Source organism: Taudactylus pleione, unplaced genomic scaffold (genome assembly GCF_031769625.1).
Source record: "Taudactylus pleione unplaced genomic scaffold, aTauple2 ptg000347l, whole genome shotgun sequence".
Taxonomy (NCBI): domain Eukaryota; kingdom Metazoa; phylum Chordata; class Amphibia; order Anura; family Myobatrachidae; genus Taudactylus; species Taudactylus pleione.
This window is the reverse complement of record NW_028284748.1, coordinates 3,774,757-3,795,000: the sequence shown is the minus strand read 5'-3', so window position 1 is coordinate 3,795,000 and position 20,244 is coordinate 3,774,757. Positions and strand designations below refer to the sequence as shown.

The 20,244-nt window shown below is 41.1% G+C and overlaps 1 protein-coding gene across 2 annotated transcripts in view; it reads left to right on the top strand.

Moving 5' to 3' along the window:
• Positions 1-19: 19 nt before the first annotated feature.
• Positions 20-20,244, top strand: part of LOC148508762 (adhesion G protein-coupled receptor L3-like) — a 568,558-nt gene continuing 548,333 nt past the window's right edge. For both annotated transcript variants that reach the window (XM_088444099.1, XM_088444100.1), the window contains exon 1: positions 20-416. The gene's annotated coding sequence lies outside the window, so the exon portion shown is untranslated. The remainder of the gene's footprint in view (positions 417-20,244) is intronic.

Sequence of the window (20,244 nt, the reverse complement as noted above, 5' to 3'; positions counted from 1 at the left end):
ATATGTATTTATTCGGAATAATATAAAGCTAAATCCAAGCGATTCCAAATAGAGAAAGAAGAATACACAAAATATAATATTTTACGCTTTTCAAAGGGGATTTTTGTCGTGACAGCAGCAACCCTTCTCCATTTCCGGAAATATTCTTCGTCTTGTTGTTTGTCTGCTGGACTACTGTACCTTGCTTATTCATATTACCGTTCTCTGACATTCGAACAGAAAATTGCGGCCTCGCTACATGAAACATGAGGATTCTTCATTATATCATTCGGATATCTCCATCACAGCATTAGCGACTTGTCCTGCATCTGTGAGCTCCATCATATCCGCCCTGGTGTGTCTGTATGGATGGGCTGGCACAAGACTTTGTAGCCCGTTGTTGAGCTAATGGGACTGAGGAAATCCTTATCAAAAAGGTAATGGCCACAATCGTCGGCTTAATAATGACAACAGGAAATGTACCCTTCCTTTCATTTACTTTATTCGAGAAATGGGATCTCGTTCTTACACCCTATCGATTAGTTTGCGTTGCAATTTGTGAGGGTACTGTCATGTAAAAAATGAACAAATCTTGCTGCAAAACTTGCATTGCTTTGACTCATTCGACTGACGTTGTGCTTATATATATTTTATATATATATATATATATATATATATATATATATATATACATTATATATATATATATATATATATATATATATATATATATATATATATATATACGCACACAGGTGTATATTTTGTGTGTGTGATTTCATGGTTATTATCGTCATTAGAACTATCGTGTATTTATATGATTTTGAAACAATTGCTATTTCAGAGCAGCCAGCCTAATCATTCACTTGATATTCTTTGTCTGCTCTCTGTTACTATAGTGCTTCTTGTCACCATTATACCTCCCACTTTTTATCTGCACTGTAGTGATAAAGAATGTGGGTGTGGAAAAAGGATGCTCACGGTAAAATGTAAAGGCTCACCAGATTATGGGTGGTGGCATAAAGTATATTTTAATTGAACATGTCTCTTTGTTCAATGGGCATAGAGTATGTATTAGCAGCTTGTTGTTAAAATAACAAATATTCAGAATAGTTACATGTATATACAGTGTGCTAGACATACTTTGTTTTAATCTCAAATGTGTGTGGAGGGAGTTTTTGTGGTGGTGGGGGTGGGGTTGTATATCAGCTTCTATAGTGTCCTTTATGGTTCTGTTACATTTTTACTGTTGTGAATATTGTCAAATATTTTTATTAGTTGCCATGTTCACATTATAATGTAACAGCATGTTTTACAGTAGCATTTGTTGGGAATGTTCTATCACACATTGCTGCATTCCAATTAAGAATGTTTTATTGTTTAAATTCACTAAATTAATCATTGATACAAATGTAAAGCTTTAAAGTAATTATATATTGGTAAAAATATATAATTAAATGAATCAATAATTACAATATTCTTGTTCTTTAATACACAAAGAATGTTTATTCAAACCAAATACATACATTATGTTCAGTAAATGTGATCTTATGATTGAGACGCATGTTCATAAAGGCATTGTTGTTTTAAGGTGGCCACACGTGGTAATAGTGGGAATTCAAATTGGAGAATTATATTTGTTTGATGTTTGAGTTAAAACAAACTGATCATTATGGGCACATTTTACCTTTTCACACTGTCTAATCTAGTCATTGGCTATTGGGTTTTCCCATACAGTACTTACAGTTTAATAAAACCAGATTGGATTTTGATTATTCAAAAATGATCATTATTCGGTCCATAAACTAACAAACACTTTATTGATAAGCAACACAAAAGCAAAATAAATCACACCAATAGAATATTGGTAGAATAATTGCTATCTATGTAGCCACATTAATGTGGCTAATGTTTCTAATATGATCAAAATTTGAATTAAAACATGAATAAATTATGTTTTAAAAATTAATGCTAATTATTGAAATCATAGTGGCTGACCTTGCACTTGCTAACATAATTAGTCACTGCAATAACAGAGACCCTAATGAGGAGTGTAATTAGCTAGTTATTCTACCCAATATTATAATTACAGTATATGTAAGTGAAAATAAATTTAGCAGCACAATAGAATGATAAATTCATTCCGAATCTCATGGACTCCTGAACTAAAGTACTTTGGTTGTATCTTTCACCATACTACATGGGATGGTTTTGGGTTCTTCATGTCCCATGGTTCCTTGCCCAGAAACTGTAGATCCTCCAATATTTTGAAAGTCACCTCTTATGGGTGGATATATTCAATATATATCATCAGGCACATTATGCTTGCAATTTTTCTTATAACAGTTGTAATGAACTCATACACCTGACAAAAATTATGGCATACAGTACCAGCCCATTATTACTTAGAGTAGGATGGCAGAAGGTGACTATATCACTGCATCTTGATCTCATCATACAGGACAGTTGCAGACCAGAAGCAATGAATTGCTGCAGAAAGAAATGAAGGATGCATCTGAGCATTTCTAGGGTAATGCAACACTGTTGACTCCATGACGTTAACAGGTAGATCAATTCATTCCTGAAAAAAGTTAATTTATTACTCACTGCCGCTCATTACAGTAGTTCCACTCCCTTCTCCATTTGCCAGTGCTTATACAAGTTCTGATGATTGAAAACAGTCAAAGATGTAGTTGCCTGATCAGTTGTTTATGTTGGTATATCTGCAGTGAGTGCTTCCACTCAGAAATAAATGGAATGGGTATTATATATCGGCGGCCCAATAGCTGCCGGTTCCAATACCGATGCCGGAAGGCCAAAGTGTGAAGATCCTAACAGGGGGTAAGTACCCTAACCCTCCCCCTCTCCCTACCCTAACCCTCTTAGTGGTGCCTAACCCTAACCTCCTCCCATTGGTGCCTAACCCTAATCCCCTCTCCCAGCACCCTAACCCTCCCTTGGGCGGTTAACCCTATATTCCCCCAGGGTTGCCTAATCCTAACACCCCCATCCCCAGGATAACTAAGACACCGGCATCCGAATGTTTGGGATTCGGCATGCCGATGCCGGTATTCTGATCCCATTCAGGATAGCGGCGTCGCATTTTGTCAGCTGTTGGGATATTTTGCAGAGTTTGGCAGCAGAGCTCATTTCATCTTTGAAATTCAAAGATGGCCACTGCAAGCCAATCACGGCTCGCGACGTCGTCACCCCGCCCCATCGGCTGGTTTATATAAGCCAGCACGAGGAGGCGGCATGGCAGTCCGATGGCCGGGAAAGCGCAATGAAGAGCTCCCGAAGAAGGAAGATGCCAGAAGTTCTAGTGGGTACAGCCATGCAAAAGAGCTGACACATGCTGTCCTCTTCACTAGGTGAAGAGGACAACAGAAGCTCATGGGAGGTGGCAGCTGTGCAAAAGAGCTATTTGGCTGCCACCCCCCAGACAAAGATGCCAGGAGTCCTGTCGGGTTGGGGCCCACCAGGCAAAGACACTGAAGCCCTGGGGCGGCCATGTAAAAGAGCTTAAAGGCAGCTATCCCCCAGGCAAAGACGCCGAAAAACAGCAGGCAAAGGCCATAAACAGCAGGCAAAGGCAGGCTGATTAGTAACAATCCAATACACGGGCAGCACTCCAAGGATTTGTAAATAACCTTTAAGCCTTTCACATCGTGCAACGTTTCAGATTTAGTCAAATCTTTTGTCAAGGGCACTTTGGTTTCTCAGTTTGTCACATATGTGGTCTAACTTGCTAGTGATTTTTTTAGTCTCATGAATGTTGATATATCATTCATTCAAATGTACCCAGTAGTGACACATTTTGACATATAATAAAAATATTATAAAATGATACACAATTTTTATATACAGTATGCACCAAATAGCTGAAGATCAGATACCACTTTTTCTGCTTGATGGAATGTTGCCACTTTTTGTCCCATCCTTGATAGAACGCAAGCTCATAACAAATGTGGCTTTACATTATTGTGACCACAGTTTTCAAACACACAACGTGTTTCATTGTTGTTGACTTCACAGGGGTGGTGCTTGATTTAAACAGAAAACAGATACAACTTGAAAGAAGTAACTTGCTATATCCACCAAATAGGTCACTATTATAACATAGTGATAATATCACAGATTAATTTAAACAATAGTATTGAACCTTTTAGGTCTTTGTTGGATACATACCAAGAAAAGGAAAGTATGGTAACCTCCAAAAAATGTTTAACATATATATATATATATATACATATATATGAATAATACACTATACATCGGGTAATCAATCTGAAAATAAAAAATATAATTAGTACACTAATCATATACAAATGTAAAATACAAACCAATTGACAGAAATAGGTTTTCATAATATAACAATTAGTTTATGAGTTAATCATTCAATTTATATTGCCAGATATTAATAGAACACAATACATTATATTATATATATGTATATACATATACTGTATATATACACACACACACACATATATACATCCATACCGCTGGTGGTGTGAGACTACTTCCAGCTCTTTTTTAACAGCGTATCAAAATATATATCATGCGGTATAATCGGTCCTGGAAATATACACACACATACATTATATATACAGATGTTTATATACACATATACACACAGTATAGTGAACAATTAGTTTCCACTATCCACATAAATATAAATATAGCCAACATGTATATATAAAAACATGTATACATGTGTATATATAAAAAAACATAACATACTGAATATTGTGTAGACAAGTTGTTTATAATCTGTTTGAATTACAATCTCTTAATTTTTTTTAATTAATGGGAGGACATACATTTTCAAAAAGTTTTTGGGCGGGATGCAGGGAAGGGAAAACCGCATTTCTCATATGCACCAAGCCCCGAAGTGCGATGCACTCCGGGACTTGGCTACAATGGGTAACGCCATCTTCCTGATACAAGTTTTTAGGGGAGCAAACAACATATTGGACCGATGAAATGATTTAAATGACGAACGATAAATCGTTTAATCGTTTGATAAATAGTCTAATGTGTATGCACTATATCTTCTCTCCGGGAGTTCAAGGGAAATCTTTAACGAAGTTGCATCATTTGCACATCGTCTAGCATGTACCCAGCTTTACAGAGATTATTCCAGTAGGCTCTTAAAGTAAAATTTAGACTCTTAGGGGTCGATGTACTAATAATAATGGTGCTTCCGTGATTATGTATCTCTCGCAGGGGATATTTTCATTTTTATTGAAAATATCCCTGCTATGTACCAAGGGGAACTCACAGCAACAATGGTTGCTGTAATAATGGGGACTGTGATCTGAAGTGCTAGCACTTTGCCAGAGATTTCTGTGGAATCTCCTGCATTGTGCTATTAGTATAAACCTACAATATATAAAATCATGCAGAAACTGCAGTTTCTGCATAATCCTATGTAAAAATCAACTTGATACATTTGCCCCTTAATTATTTTTCTGCATATTAAAATAAAATAATAACAAAAAAAACAGAGAAATACAGCTGGCACAAACTTTCAACGCCTGCAGACCACTACTTTGTAGGGGATGTAGTCAGCATCCCAACGTGCAGGATGCTGACTAAATACCGGCGCCAAAATCCTTCCAGCATCTTGACCTCCTGCATCCTGAAAGTAAGTATCAGGAGTTAGGGGAGGGTTAGGGTTAGGCACTATGGGGAGGGTTAGGGTTAGGCACTAAGGGAAGAGGGTTAGGTTTAGTGTGCGGAGAGGAGGAGGTTAGGTTTAGGCACTAGGGGGAGGTTAGGTTTAGGCACTACGGAAGGAGGGTTAGGGTTAGTGCTACTATATTTATGTATGGGTGTCAGGATTCTGACAGTCTGGATGCCGCTGTCTGTATTCTGACCAGCGTCATCCCGACCACTGGGAATCCATACCCAAGCCCTGTGTAGAGTTTCACTGTACAACAAAGAAGTAAATTTACTTTGTTTCCATTCTAAAAATTAGGCATACTTCACTAATATGAGGTCAGGAAAAATGAATTTGACTTCAGAATATTTCTTATTAGCTTTAGTTTTTGAGCTACACTACTTGCGTTATTTGTAATTCAATAACATAGACATAGTGAAAAGTAATTTGAAATGATATGATATCTTCTTGATACAACATACATAAGTTGTTTTAATTCAATCAATCATAAATAAGAACACAAAATTAAACAACCTACAACAACCAAAAGTACTATCTCAAACAATGGCCTATTCTTTTTTATAAACATTACATTTTTATTGTTTCAAAATTATAAGGGTAGGATCTGGGATACAGAAATAAAAGGGAAGGGATCAGGGAAACAGAAATAAAATAAAAAAAAATAGGTACAATATTTGCAGAGGATCTAACAGAAATAACCTGGTAATGTTGATACAGTCCGGAACAGGCAATTATTTTCATCAGTTAATATACAATCACGTTATTTTAAACTAGTAATCACAATTTGCAAACAACTAAAACTAATGAGATATAGACTACTAGCTATGAAAAATGTCTTCCAGAAAGTCGAAGCCCCAGGCGGGGCAAGACAACTCTCCCCAAGATCTCCTTTGTTACACTCATACTTGGTACTTTATCTAAAGTTTAATGTTTGGGTCTCTGGGATTGGGTTTGGCGGACCAATATTCAGACCAATTCAGCCACTGAATTAACGGATTGGATGATGCTGTGGAGTAGCTTACTCCAGCTGTTTCAAATTCAAAATGAATTTGGACCTTTTTTTCTACTTCTTCCAGAGTGGGGATTATAGGAGATCTCCAGTTTTGGGCTAACAGTATTTTAGTGGCTATCAGGACGTGACCCATTAAATAACGGTCGTTAGAGGTCATATCGTCTTTATATAAATGAAAGATAGCTATAACCGGGTGTGGGGGGATAGTGACCTTTACAATTTTTGATATTAAAATAAACACTTCTTTCCATACCAGAGTGATAAAATGGCATGTCCAAAATATGTGGAGTACAGAGCTGATATGGCCACAGTTCCTCCAACATAGATTGGAGTGGGATGACGAAATAGTATGCATTAGTTTGGGGCGTAAAATATTGTCGGTGGAGCAATCGATAGTATTGTTCCATATGCGACATACATTTCGAAACTTTATGACTAGTTTTATACATTAGACGGCAGTCTTCTTCAGAGAAGACACAAGAGAGATCTGTATCCCATTTCACAATTGTTACAGGTTTGGTGAATTCTGTGGGAGTTGTTAATTGAGAGTACCACCATGTGATGGCTCCTTTGTTATTAACTTTATTAAGTTGATTTGTCAAAAGTTTAGGGAGATCTTTGATGACATATGGGGTTGGGATTATACTTTGTAGCCAATGCCTTATTTGTAAATATTTATAAAACTCTCTAAAAGAGGTATGGAATTGTGCATTAATCTGAGTAAATGGTTGAAGGGTGCCGAGTGTAGTAATTTCTTTAAGGGAAAATATACCCTGAGATTTCCAAGTCTCAAAGCTTAAATTTGGTATTAAAGCGGCCAGTCCTTCCAGTGAAAGATTCGTGGAAGGAAGACTTATTTCTGGTGTCGCGTGAACCATTTCTAACCAGGCTTTCCTAGTTGTGGATATCTCTGTACATTTTTCGATCCATGGGATCCTAACATGAGATGGTAACCAGAGACAATCTGTGAGTGGGAATGGAGAAGCCATATCCCATTCCAACTGGACCCATGGCATCACTTTACCCTTTGAAAACCAAGAATTTACTTGTGCTAGTAGGGATGCTATTGGTATTTGCGAAGATACGGGAGTCCCATGCCTCCCTCCCTCTTAGGTAAGGACAATATTTTCCTTGCTTGCCTAGGTTTCCTATCCCTCCAAATATATGAAGCAAATAGTTTTGGGATTTTAATAAGAATATATGGAGGGATTAATATGGGCAATGTTCGAAAAAAAATATAATATCTTTGGAAGTACCACCATTTTTAAGGCAGAGAGTCTGCCCATCCATGATATATTGAACATCATCCAATCCTTAAATATTAACGATAGTTGTCATATCAATGGTAGATAGTTAGCTGCTATAAGGCTATTAGAAGTGGCCGTTAAATTAATTCCTAAATATTTAATGGAGTGATCCTGCCAGGCATATGTGTAATCCGCTTTAAGGGATGCCAATGAATGTTGTGGGAAATTAATCGGGAGAGCCTCCATTTTAGAACAGTTTAACTTATAATAAGAGACCTCAGAGAATTCTCCCAACAGACAATGTAGAGCCAGAATGTCGTCAGCAAACAGGCTCATCTTGTACATTTTGCCAAAGATAATAGGGCCTGCAATATTAGGGTTCTGTCTGATGGCCTCTGCCAATGGTTCGATCGCCAGAGCAAACACCAGTGGAGACAAGAGAAATCCCTGTCTTGTACCATTTGTAATCAAAAATGGGGTGGAGAGTATGCCGTTAACAAAGACTCTGGCCGAGGGGGAAGAATATAATGCTAATATTGACATGAGAAAGCTACCCTTTATTCCAAATTTAACCAATACTGCTTTTAAATATTGCCAATTTAGTCTATCGAACGCTTTTTCTGCGTCTAATGATAATAATAGGAGAGGTTGGTCAAGACTGGAGAAAGATTCAATAATATTGATCACCTTTCTCATATTATCAGGTCCCTGTCTCCCTGTCACGAATCCTACTTGATCTTGATGTATTAAAGTTGGTAGCAGTGAATTGAGTCTGTTTGCTAAGAGTTTGGCGAATATTTTAATATCCGTATTGAGCAGAGCGATTGGCCTATAATTAGCCATGGAGGACAAGTTTTTATCTGGTTTGGGGAATGCCACTATCCTTGCCTCTAGCATTTCTCTCGGAAAAGAGCCCCCTGATGAGACTTCATTAAACATATGTGCTAGAATGGGAGACAGCGTATCTTGGAAGTATTTAAAAAATGTATTTATATAACCTTTTGGTCCCGGAGCCTTATTCAGAGGAAGGGATTTGATAACTGATAAAATTTCTTCCTCGGACCATGGATCAGCTAATGCAGTCAAAGCGGCAGTGTCCAGGGATGGCAGATCCACTGTACTAAGATAATCATCTATCTGGGTTAGTGAGGGTTGTGGCATCATAAGGTCGTCTTTCAAATTGTAAAGGGAGGAATAGTACTGCGCAAAGGATTCCGCTATAGCATAGGGATCTGTAATTTTGGTACCTTTGATATTGGATATCATTCGTATGCTTTCTTTGGCTCTCTTCCCCCTTAACTTTCGTGCAAGCATTCGACCTGCCCTGTCTCCCTGAATATAGAACTTTTGGCATAGCTTAGACATTGTTTGATGGACTTTTTTTAGGGCCAAATTGTTTCATTCCATTCTAACAGTAAGTAGTTCCCCATAAATTACATCATCCTTCGGATTAAGTTTATGTTTAGCATCTAAGTCTGCCAGTCTACATTCAATGTTAACTTGTTGGAGAATAGATGCCTTATGTAAGCGAGCCGCTGCCTGTATAGCGGAACCCCTAAGCACTGCTTTAAGCGAACACCAGAAAGTAAACGAGGAAGTATCCTCTGGTTTGTTGGTTTCCAAAAACAGGGAAAGGGCATCTGATATTAATTGTTTAGAGTCTGCATGGGTCAGGAGATAGTCTCCCAAGCGCCAAGGGCCCGGGGGAGACCTTAATCTATTGATATCCCAATCTATGGACACTGCCGCATGGTCCGACCAAGCAACTGGTAGGATGGATGATTGTTTAATGTACGGTAAGGACCATTTATCTGCCATGGCCAGATCAATGCGGGAGTAGGATTTGTGTACCTGGGAATAATAGGTATAGTCCCTCTCACCCGGATGCCCTGCCCTCCATACGTCATACATCTCGTATTCACTAAGGATTCGTCTGAAACTCTGAGAATGATTTTGAGAAGATTGTGGGTTAATGATCGATTTAGATGAGGATTTATCCCACAGCGGATCCGGGGCAATGTTAAAGTCTCCCAATACTAGTAGAATCTCTTTTTTATATGTATGAAGTGCTGTGCAAAATTTCCTAATAAAGGATATTTGTTTCATGTTCGGAGCATATATTGATGCAAGGGTCACTGGAACATTATCTAATTTACCTACAAGAATAAGATAGCGGCCCTCTTTATCCTTTATTTGTTTATCTAATATAAAATTACTTGTTTTAGCAAATAGGATTGCCACTCCAGCTTTTTTGCAAGGACCATTGGAGGTATAGCAAATGGGAAATTTCAAATCGGAAAATTGAGGAGGGGCAGATTGTTGGAAATGGGTCTCTTGCAAAGCGATAATATGAGCCTTACATTTAGCAAAGTATCGCAGTGCGAGTCGTCTTTTATTGGGAGAGTTGAGTCCCTTAACATTAATAGACAATATCTTAACCATTTGGAAATATTACATCATTGCTTAACATTAATTGTACTGAACTTTAGAGTACCAGAGATGAGAACGGATTGCTGGTTATGTGAAGTACCTGAAAACTAAATAAAAAAGGAACAGAAAACAGAGTAATAATAAAAATAAATAAAAAAGAATAGTTCCATAAAGAAACTATCGGGGACCACCTTCTTAGGTGATACATTGGGGGGTGTGGTCAAAAGAACATTGAACCCCCGTCGCCCGGGGTTAGAACACTTTACAGTAAACTTGAGTATTCTATAAAAGAAAACAGAGAACATATACAGCGACCTATATCTATCACTCATACATAAAACACATAAACAGGTTTCAGACATATACAGAGAAAAAAAGAAAAATGAGCAATAGTCACGCACCCAGTGTTCCAAACTGTGGAGTAAACCATACAAGAACTTGACACTCCATTGTGCGGCCTAAACTGAAAAGACAGCTCTATGCTAAGATCTACTGCTTCTATGCAAATTGCCCTAATTATAGAATGTCATAGAGTAAAACGGAGGACAAAGCGCATCCTATAAAGGATAGTCACTATAGCAACACTAGGTGGGTACACCGCTTAAGAAGGATACAGATATTCTGGATACATCTAAGACCACTCTCGGTCCACCTGCAGGTTGCTTGGTAACTTCTGTGAAATGTCCTCTAGATTCCAAGACACTAGAAGCTGGATACCGGCCGCTGGATCCGTTACGACTGTTGTAGAGCCATTCCTATTGATTATCAATTTAGTGGGGAAGCCCCACCTATAATTGATGGAAGCCTTTTGTAGGGCCCTGCTAACTGGTAGAAATTACCTTCTTGATGCTAACGTTGTGGCAGAGAGGTCACCAAAGATTTGGATTTTTCCCATAGCGGAAGCACCTGCTGACCTTGCTGCACGAAGGATTGCCTCTTTAGTATGAAAAAAATGTACTCGCGTCAGCACATCCCTAGGAGCATCAGAAGGGGCGTTACGGGCTTTAGGCAGTCTACGGACACGGTCCGGCAAAAAGTCTGATATCTGTGTAGTTGGTAGAAGTTTTGTGAATATATCCGTCACATATGCTGACAACTCTGAATTCGAAATTGTCTCCGGAATCCCACGAAGCTTAAGATTATTTCGCCTAGACCTATCTTCCAGGTCTGCGGTCTTAATCCTCAGGGATGTGACTTCATACTGTAACTCTTCATGAAGGTTGACAACCTCTTCCAGCTTGTTCTCCAAGTGGTCTGTGCGGGACCCCAACTCGTCTACCGAACGTTGACAAGATTGCAAGGCTGATTTAAATTCAGAAGTAATATCGTCCTTAAATGAAGCCAAGAGCATCTTCATGGAGCCCATTGTGAGAGGGGCATCATCTGCAACTTCCAGTTGTTTGGAGGAAGCTCGTGGGAGGTCATCAGATGGGGTGCCCAAAGCAGACGGTTGTTTACTGCTTTTATTAGATGATGGGCCTGCTTTATCGGTTTGTGAGGAGGGGGACGCTTTAAAGAATGACACCTGTGGAACTGTCGAAGGCTTTGGGCGTTTAGGTGCCATCATTAAATAGCCGGAGGCCCGCTGTTATGTGTTAGAAATCGGATATGTGGGCTTATACTGTTACTCAATATATAGACGGGCGACGGAGGGTCCAATTAGACTTAGCAGAGATGAGCCAACATTTTGTAACAGCGGTATTTATTACTTGGAAGGAGGTCTATCAATGTCATAGACGTGGTGCTGGCAGAACTGTATTATCTTTTAGCAGTGTGTCGGGGTTCCTGAGCTACTGGAAATAAAAGAGAAATGCTCCCATATGGCTCTGGGTCCCCTGTCAGCACAGTAATACAGTGTAGTTGCAATACACGTTGTTTGGCAATATGGCTGCCCCCCCGCGATTCGCGCGTCTGTCTGTGGTTACCTCTGGGGATCCCCTGGTGGTATTATCTATCTCACCTTTGATCTCAGCTTACAGTGAGGGTCTGAGAGGTGCTGGTGGATCACAGGTCCGTCTTGCCGCATCGCTACCTATTAGAGGTGTGGCAGCCTCCCGCGATTTCACGGGTCCATTCGCGGGGATTTCAGGGGGTCCCCAGGGCATGAGACCGACCCCTCTTTATGACCAGGTGGTCAAGGCAAGTCCGGAGGGTGCAGCGGGATCACGGCTCCGTCCAGCGGCCGCCACTACAACCCCGCTCCGCGGCGCTCGCAAATTGAGGTCGGGGCTTCTGGAAGTGTGCCAGGCCTCAGCCGCTCCGGGGCCTCAAAACGACCTGAAAGTCCAGGCGGGTGTTCAGTGGGCTACTGATGGGTGCCCTGGGTTGAAAGAACCAGCCCAAACCGAGGAATCCGGCCTAATTCGGCTTTTTTACTGTTGGCCTGAGGAGCTGTGGTAAAGCACTTCTGCTCTCAACAGCTAGCTGGCCACGCCCCCCAAACAATGGCCTATTCTTGAGAGCGCTATCTCTTTGCTTGTCGCTAGTAATCCCCTTCTGGGGGATCTCTTGTCACTGTGCAAAAGTAGTCAGCAAGCATAGAAACATTCAACCTATCCTAATATCTCCATTCAATTGCTGGGGAGGGGTAAAATAAAGTAATGCAATGCTGGAGGGGTGTAAAATAATTGAAAAAAATATTACCCTAGTCACAGGGGAGGAGGATGGGGGGTGGAGTTAGAAAAACAGTGCCTTTTAAAGGGGGGTGGTTGGTTTATAAAACAGCAGTTCTTATATATTAGTAAGGCGTGTGGGGGTACTGTTAATAAGATTTATGAGCACTGGGTGGTCTATTGTCCATAGGGGATGGGAAGTGGTTTTATAATGGGGACCCTTGAGACAAGGTGTGATGGAAGACAATGTTTAAATATATTTTTAAAATTACTTTTTACACTATATTAAATAATAAAATAAAAAGAACAATGTCATACTGGTTTAGCCAGGAAAAAATAGTTAAGTGGTTAAAGGCTTCCCAAGTCGCTTTTTCATTAACCTGGATGACTTGGTAGAAGTTTTCATCCTTAAAAAGTTGATGAATTGGCGGACCAACAAAGATCCCTTCCTTACTTTAGCATCAGTCAGATACTTGAAAGCTTCTCAATCTTTGTTCATCTTGTTTACAATGTTCTTCATAAGTACAAGGTTGATGTGTAAAGGGAGCAGAAGAATTTTGCTTCAATCAACCAGAGGACTGGGATGGACATTTTTTTCCTCCAGGTCACAGATTTTCCCTTGGAGGCCAGACTCAGCATTCCTGTATTCAGGTTTGCCAACATACAGATGTGTCCTCAAACATCTAGCCTCAATACGTTATGCAGCGTGACTTAACTGGCCTGAGTGAGCCAGTACAAAACTGTATAAACATATATGCAACAACTTGTCACCATATCTCTATTAGAGCACATAAAAAATAAAATGCAACAAAGCAATAATCACTCTGAATCTCTCAAACAAAAATTCCCAATGTGATTATCAGATCAATGGGAGAACCATAGTATAAAGTCCTTTCAAACAACAGAAAGTGATGGTATCAAAAAGTAACACCTCCTTTCTGCTTTGTTATAATCTGAAGTAATACTTGTTTCTTACGTGACACATATAAAAAGAAACAAAAAGAGAGATCAGTAGTGCATACACCTTTAACAAATAAAAGAAAAAATAAAGCATGTATTAACATCGGTGACTTGTATGGCAGAACATCTCAGTCACCAAATCAGATGATAATCTTAGAAGCCACACAGGGCCTGATTCAGCAAGGGATGCACAGGAGAGAATGCACACACTTTGCCACTGTTTTCACACTGAGCATCCGTATGCAGTGCACTGCGCGTGCGCGAACTAGCCTGTGCGATCTGGTATGCATACGCAAACTATATGCAGCGAATACGCAGACCCCTTCCGATAGTGACTGACAGGAAGTAAAGTTTGTGGCTGGTGACGGGGGTGGTCGGACGAACGCAGGCAGGCAGGTTGGGATGCCGTTTCAGGGGCGTGCATAATTAAGCCATTGCGGTGACGTACGCTGTGATGAGACTGTGCACACAGGAAGTTGCCAAGATCCAAGGTCTGGTCAACCACTATTATGCAAATGTTGTCGATGGTTCTCGATGCTACTGATGTTTACGCTAGCTTGCGTACTCATCAGGCTGTGTGTAAAGGGAGATGGGCGGCCTAATATGTTGCTCGGCATCTGCTTCTTGTGCTTCTGTATCCGTGCGTATGCATTGATTAGCATATATTCGCAGCAGACGGGTGCGTGCGTCTGCTAGTGTGCATTCCTTGCTGAATCAGGCCCATAGTCCCAGAAACCCAATGTTCCTTTGGTTGGTCTTAGATGGTCAGTCCTCTTAGCCAGCCGGTCAGCGTCAATGACCACATTGCTTAATGCATTTTTAACCGACAAGCTTTTCCTCAGAAGCATTATGTAGCTGTTCATATTGAGCAGCTCTAAATACCCCTCTCATTTAATTTAATTGATTCAAAACAGATGCACAGCTTATCTAACATCCAATAAATTTAGGGGGTTTTCGGAACTGTACACTTGGTACAGCTAACCTGTGCGTGGTGTGCAGCTGGTATAGCAAAAGTCATCCTCTTTTGCAACAAAAGTAAATACTGCGTTCAACCCCTATGTTATAGCTGTTGTGTTTTGTGAGTGAACAGTAAAAACGATGTTAAAACGAAGTAGGTGTCTGCAGAAAGTTTACTTGCATTCAAAACACAATATGTGGATGAAAAGCATACAATGTAGCAAAATGTAATGGTGATAATATATATAGGGCAAAAAACTTAACAATACACAATGTGCCAAACAAAGTAACAGGTCTAAATAGTATCAGAGGTAATTATGGTAATTCAGGCATGTGAAACAGAAATTGGTTGCATAGCCTATATCTTCATGCGATCCTAAATGAAAAGGCCTGTCTCTATAATTAGATGGCATTGGGCCTAATTCACTATGGATCGCTATTCTGCTTATACGCACGCAACTGCGTTGCTAATATCAGCAGTGATATTTTAATATTTACATTCACATTGCGTACGCAGCCAGACATAAGGACGCCCACTTCCCCATACATCCGTTTACTTGACCAACATAGTGAAACAATCTGTAACATCGAGTAACATTGGGCAGTTAGAGAAGCCCAGACCTTACTCAGGAATTACTTATGTGCGTGCAATGCCGGCTCAGGAGGTATCTGGTATCGCAGTGGATAATTTATGCACGCCCCTGCAATGGCGTTGAAATGCACTGACATGCCTGCATTTGCCCGACCACCTCCCCGTCACCACCCACAAACTGCACTTCCTGTCAATCATTCTGCCTTGGGTCTGCGTAGTCACTGCGTTCTCAATTCCTAACACAGCGCCTAGCTCGCACACGCGCACTGAGATGCATGCGCAGTGCAAATTAATCAACCAATTGCATGCATATTAGCAACTGCGTTCTGTAGTGAATCAGGCCCTTTCAGTGTAACAATGCTCGGCCGGAGCCCAAGTCAGTGTGTGAGGGGTAACGTGGCATCCGGCTCTATGCAGACACCTATTTTGTTTTAACATTGTTTTTACTGTTCATTCACAAAACAACAGCTACAACATAGGGGTGGAGCACAGTATTTGCAGTTGTATCCAATGAATTTCACATCCACAATTTGCGGTTCACTGTGCGTTCCACAAATAATCGGTATATATCCAGAGTCCAGTTTAAGTGTGCTTTAAAGTCCCGGCTTAATGAACTGCAAACTAATCCCCCCAATGGAGTGGGTGCTGCCCAGGGGCGGATTGGGCCGCCGGGAAGCCGGGCTTGTTCCCGCTGGGCCGGTCCCTTACCTGCCTTTAGGGGCCGGCGGCCACACCTCCCTCACCCCGGAAGCCCGGCTGCCACGAACGGGGCTCAGCTCCAATCGTGCAGCGTTACAGGCTGCTTACTGTATCTAAAGTAAAATGGCCGCTGGGGGCAGTGGCGGATTGGCCCCCCTAGCACAGACAGTCCGCATCATTCACTGAGTTGAGCAGTCTGTGTTCAGCCTGTGCTGTGATCGGAGCCTGTGTAATGCGCGGAGAGCGCATTACACAGGCTCCGATTACAGCACTGGCTGAACACAGACTGCTCAGCTCAGTGCACGTTACGGACTGTGCGGTAGCCGGAGGCTGGAGTTCTCCTCTGAACTCCAGCTTCATGCTCTCCCCACAGGCACTATGGGAGAGACGTCATGACCGTCTCTCCCATGGTTCCGAAGAGCAGCCTGGCGGACCAGAAGGCGGAGGTCGGAGGACACAGGAGTGGGTTTAAGGTAAGTTTTTAATTTTTTTTAAATTTTGTGAGCGCATGTCAGTGGCTATAAGGGCACTCCAGGGGGTATTACTATAAGGGCACTCCAAGGGGCATTACTATAAGGGCACCCCAGGGGGCATTACTATAAGGGGACTACAGGGGGAATTACTATAAGGTCACTCCAGGGGGCATTACTATAAGGGCACCCCAGGGGGCATTACTATAAGGGGACTACAGGGGGAATTACTATAAGGTCACTCCAGGGGGCATTACTATAAGGGCACTCCAGGGGGCATCACTATAAGGGCACTCCTTTGGGCATTACTATAATGGGACTACAGGGGGCATTACTATAAGGTCACTCCAGGGGGCATTACTATAAGGGCACTCCAGGGGGCATAACTATAAGGGCACTCCAGGGGGCATTATTATAAGGGGACTACAGGGGGAATTACTATATGGGCACTCCAGGGGGTATAACTAAAAGGGCACTCCAGGGGGCATTAGTATAAGGGCACTCCAGGGTGCATCACTATAAGGGCACTCCAGGGGGAATTACTATAAGGGCACTCCAGGGGGCATTACTATATTGGCACTCCAGGGGGCATCACTATAAGGGCACTCCAGGGGGCATTACTATAAGGGAACTCCAGGGGGCATCACTATAAGGGCACTCCAGGGGGCATTACTATAAGGGCACTCCAGGGGGCATTACTATAAGGGCACTACAGGGGGCATTACTATAAGGGCACTACAGGGGCATTATTAATAGGGTATTACCATATGGGCACTACAGGTGCATTACTATAAGGGCACTACAGGGGACACTACTATAAGGGCACTACAGGGGCATTATTAATAGGGTATTACCATATGGGTGCTACAGGGGCATTACTAATGGGGTATTAATGGGGTATTACCATATGGGCGCTGCAGGGGCATTACTATTGGGTCATTTCCATATGGGGACTACTACAGGGGCATTACTATGGGGACATTACTATGTTTAGAGTGCCACTCATCCACCTGCTAGATATATATATATATATATATACATTTTTGTTTACTTGTGTGTGTATATATATATATATAGATATATATATGGAATGCCACCACTCGGGATCCCGGCAGTCAAAATCCCGACTCCGCTCCTGGTTCCTAAAGCTAACCTCCCCCTCCCTGTGCCCTAAACCTAACCCTTTTCCCTCAGTACCTAACCCTAACCCTCCCCCTGGTGCCTAGCCCCTAAACCTCCCCCTAGTGCCTAGCCCCTAACCCTACCCCTAGTGCCTAGCCCCTAAACCTCCCCTTAGTGCCTAGCCCCTAACCCTCCCCTTAGTGCCTAGCCCCTAACCCTCCCCCTAGTGCCTAGCCCCTAACCCTCCCCCTAGTGCCTAGCCCCTAACCCTCCCCCTAGTGCCTAGCCAATAACCCTCCCCTTAAACCTAAAAATGGTGTGGCACTCTTGACTGTATCTGTATTGGTGTTTTGCTGTATTTACCGCTGTGCATTATGCAAGGGGTTAGTAGTAGCCGCGACTGCATCCAATTTAGAATCAGGTACTATAATGAGGGAGTACCCTGTCCCCTCACCATACCCCATCCTCTCAACTGAGCCTGTCCCATTGGGGCTGCTTCCAAAAATTTCCCGAGCTGGATTTCCATCCCAATCCGCCCCTGGTGCTGCCTGCTTGACATCATACTTTCCATCACGATGTACAACGCTCATGTGATTGGAAGAAGATGGTCAGCTGAGTTCCATAAAGCATTCCATTCCATTTTGCAGTGACATGTGACCAGAAACAAATGACCGTATGTATTTCAAGTTGCGTTTAATCTCAAATATCATCCATTCTTTACATTGCACTTATTATCATTTATATCATGATATAATAACCTGGCAGTGGTATATACCGCATAAAACATAAAGAAAATATAATAAGTAAAAACAATGACATAAATGAATAAACATAACATACCTGTATAATTTATAAAAACAAATGGGTATAACAGAACTGCATCTAAAATAAGTAGTATAAATTATGTTACAAAAATCAGCTAGGGGTATATTTACTAAAGTGCAGGTATTTAGAAGTGGAGATGTTGCTCCTAGCAACCAATCAGATTCTAGCAATTATCTTCCAGAAGGTGCTAGATAAATGTTAAGTAAAATCTTGTTGCTATGGGCAACATCTCCACTTCTAAAGGGTGTGGATTGAAAGATCTACAGTAAAAAGGTTGACAATGTCTAGGTTGACAGCAGATGTTAGACAGTCAATAGGTCAACATGGACAAAAGGTCAACATGTACAGTAAGAAGGTTGAAGGGTACAAAAGGTCGATGCATAAATGGTCAACACATATTTTTTTGTTTTTTAACCATAATCTTCACCCTAACCCTACCCTTGGTGCCTAACCCTGACCCTCCTTCTTGGTGCCTAACCCTAACCATCATGGTAGGTGTCTGACCCTAACCGTCACTTCTAGTGCCTAACTCTAACCCTCCGGTAAGTGCCTAACCCTCCCTCCTGGTGCCTAACCCTAACTGCCGGGGTAAGTACCTAACCCCAACCGTTGGGTAAGTGCCTAACCCTAACCCATTTTTGCATCAACCATTTTTTGTGTCTGCAATTTGACCCTGTCGACCATTTGTACCTCTCAACCTTTTTATATGTCGACCTTTTGTCCCTGTTGACCTATTGACTGTCTAACATCTGGTGTCTATCTAGACATTGTCAACCTTTTTACTGTAGATCTATAGACTGGATCCCCTTCTAAAACCCACACTTTTGTAAATATACATTTTAATCTCAAATTCAGATTCCAAACCCTTGGTAATCAATGTTCCTAATCTAAATATCAATTTAATTTCTGATTGGAGAGCCTAGATTCAAGATCCCTAGTCCTCCAAGTAGGTTTAACTTGTTTGGTTCCCCAAAATTTTTGAATAAAATATTCACGATTATAACACATGATTATGTGTTGTCTTAAAATGCGCTGATAAAGAATGTGATTCAAGTCCCTTGCGAACATTGTAAATATGTTCAGCAAGGCACACTTTAAGATTCCTACTCGTCTTTCCGATATAAATCAGACCACAAGAGCATTCTCAAGTATACAAAAGAAAAAGTGGTGCTCTAATTCAAGCAGAGATCAATACTAGATCACTGGCACCTAACACAGGGGGATTCCTGCCTGAATATCCCCAAAACAAAACAGAAAATAAAGAATGTGTCTCCGCCTGGGACCACTAAATAAATACAATTACTATAAACATTCAGTTATAAGCTGTTTTAATTCAAAATATCAATGAACAACCATATATAAAAATTTCTAAAATACACAGAACTGCAGTTCCTGAAATAAATACCAAATTGGTTACATAGCATCCGTAATGTAGCACAAATTAAAAGCAACAATATGGACCTGATAATCTCATAAAGGAATATGCTGATGAAAAATATATATCAGCACAAAAAAGTCCCATAGGAATATTGTAAACGATGATAAAAATTATCCTTATACGATAATGAACACAGAGGCCCTGATTCAGAGCCGGACGCTCTGACCAAAGCGCTCGCTCTGAATCAGGGCCCTCCTCCATTAAAATGGAGCGTC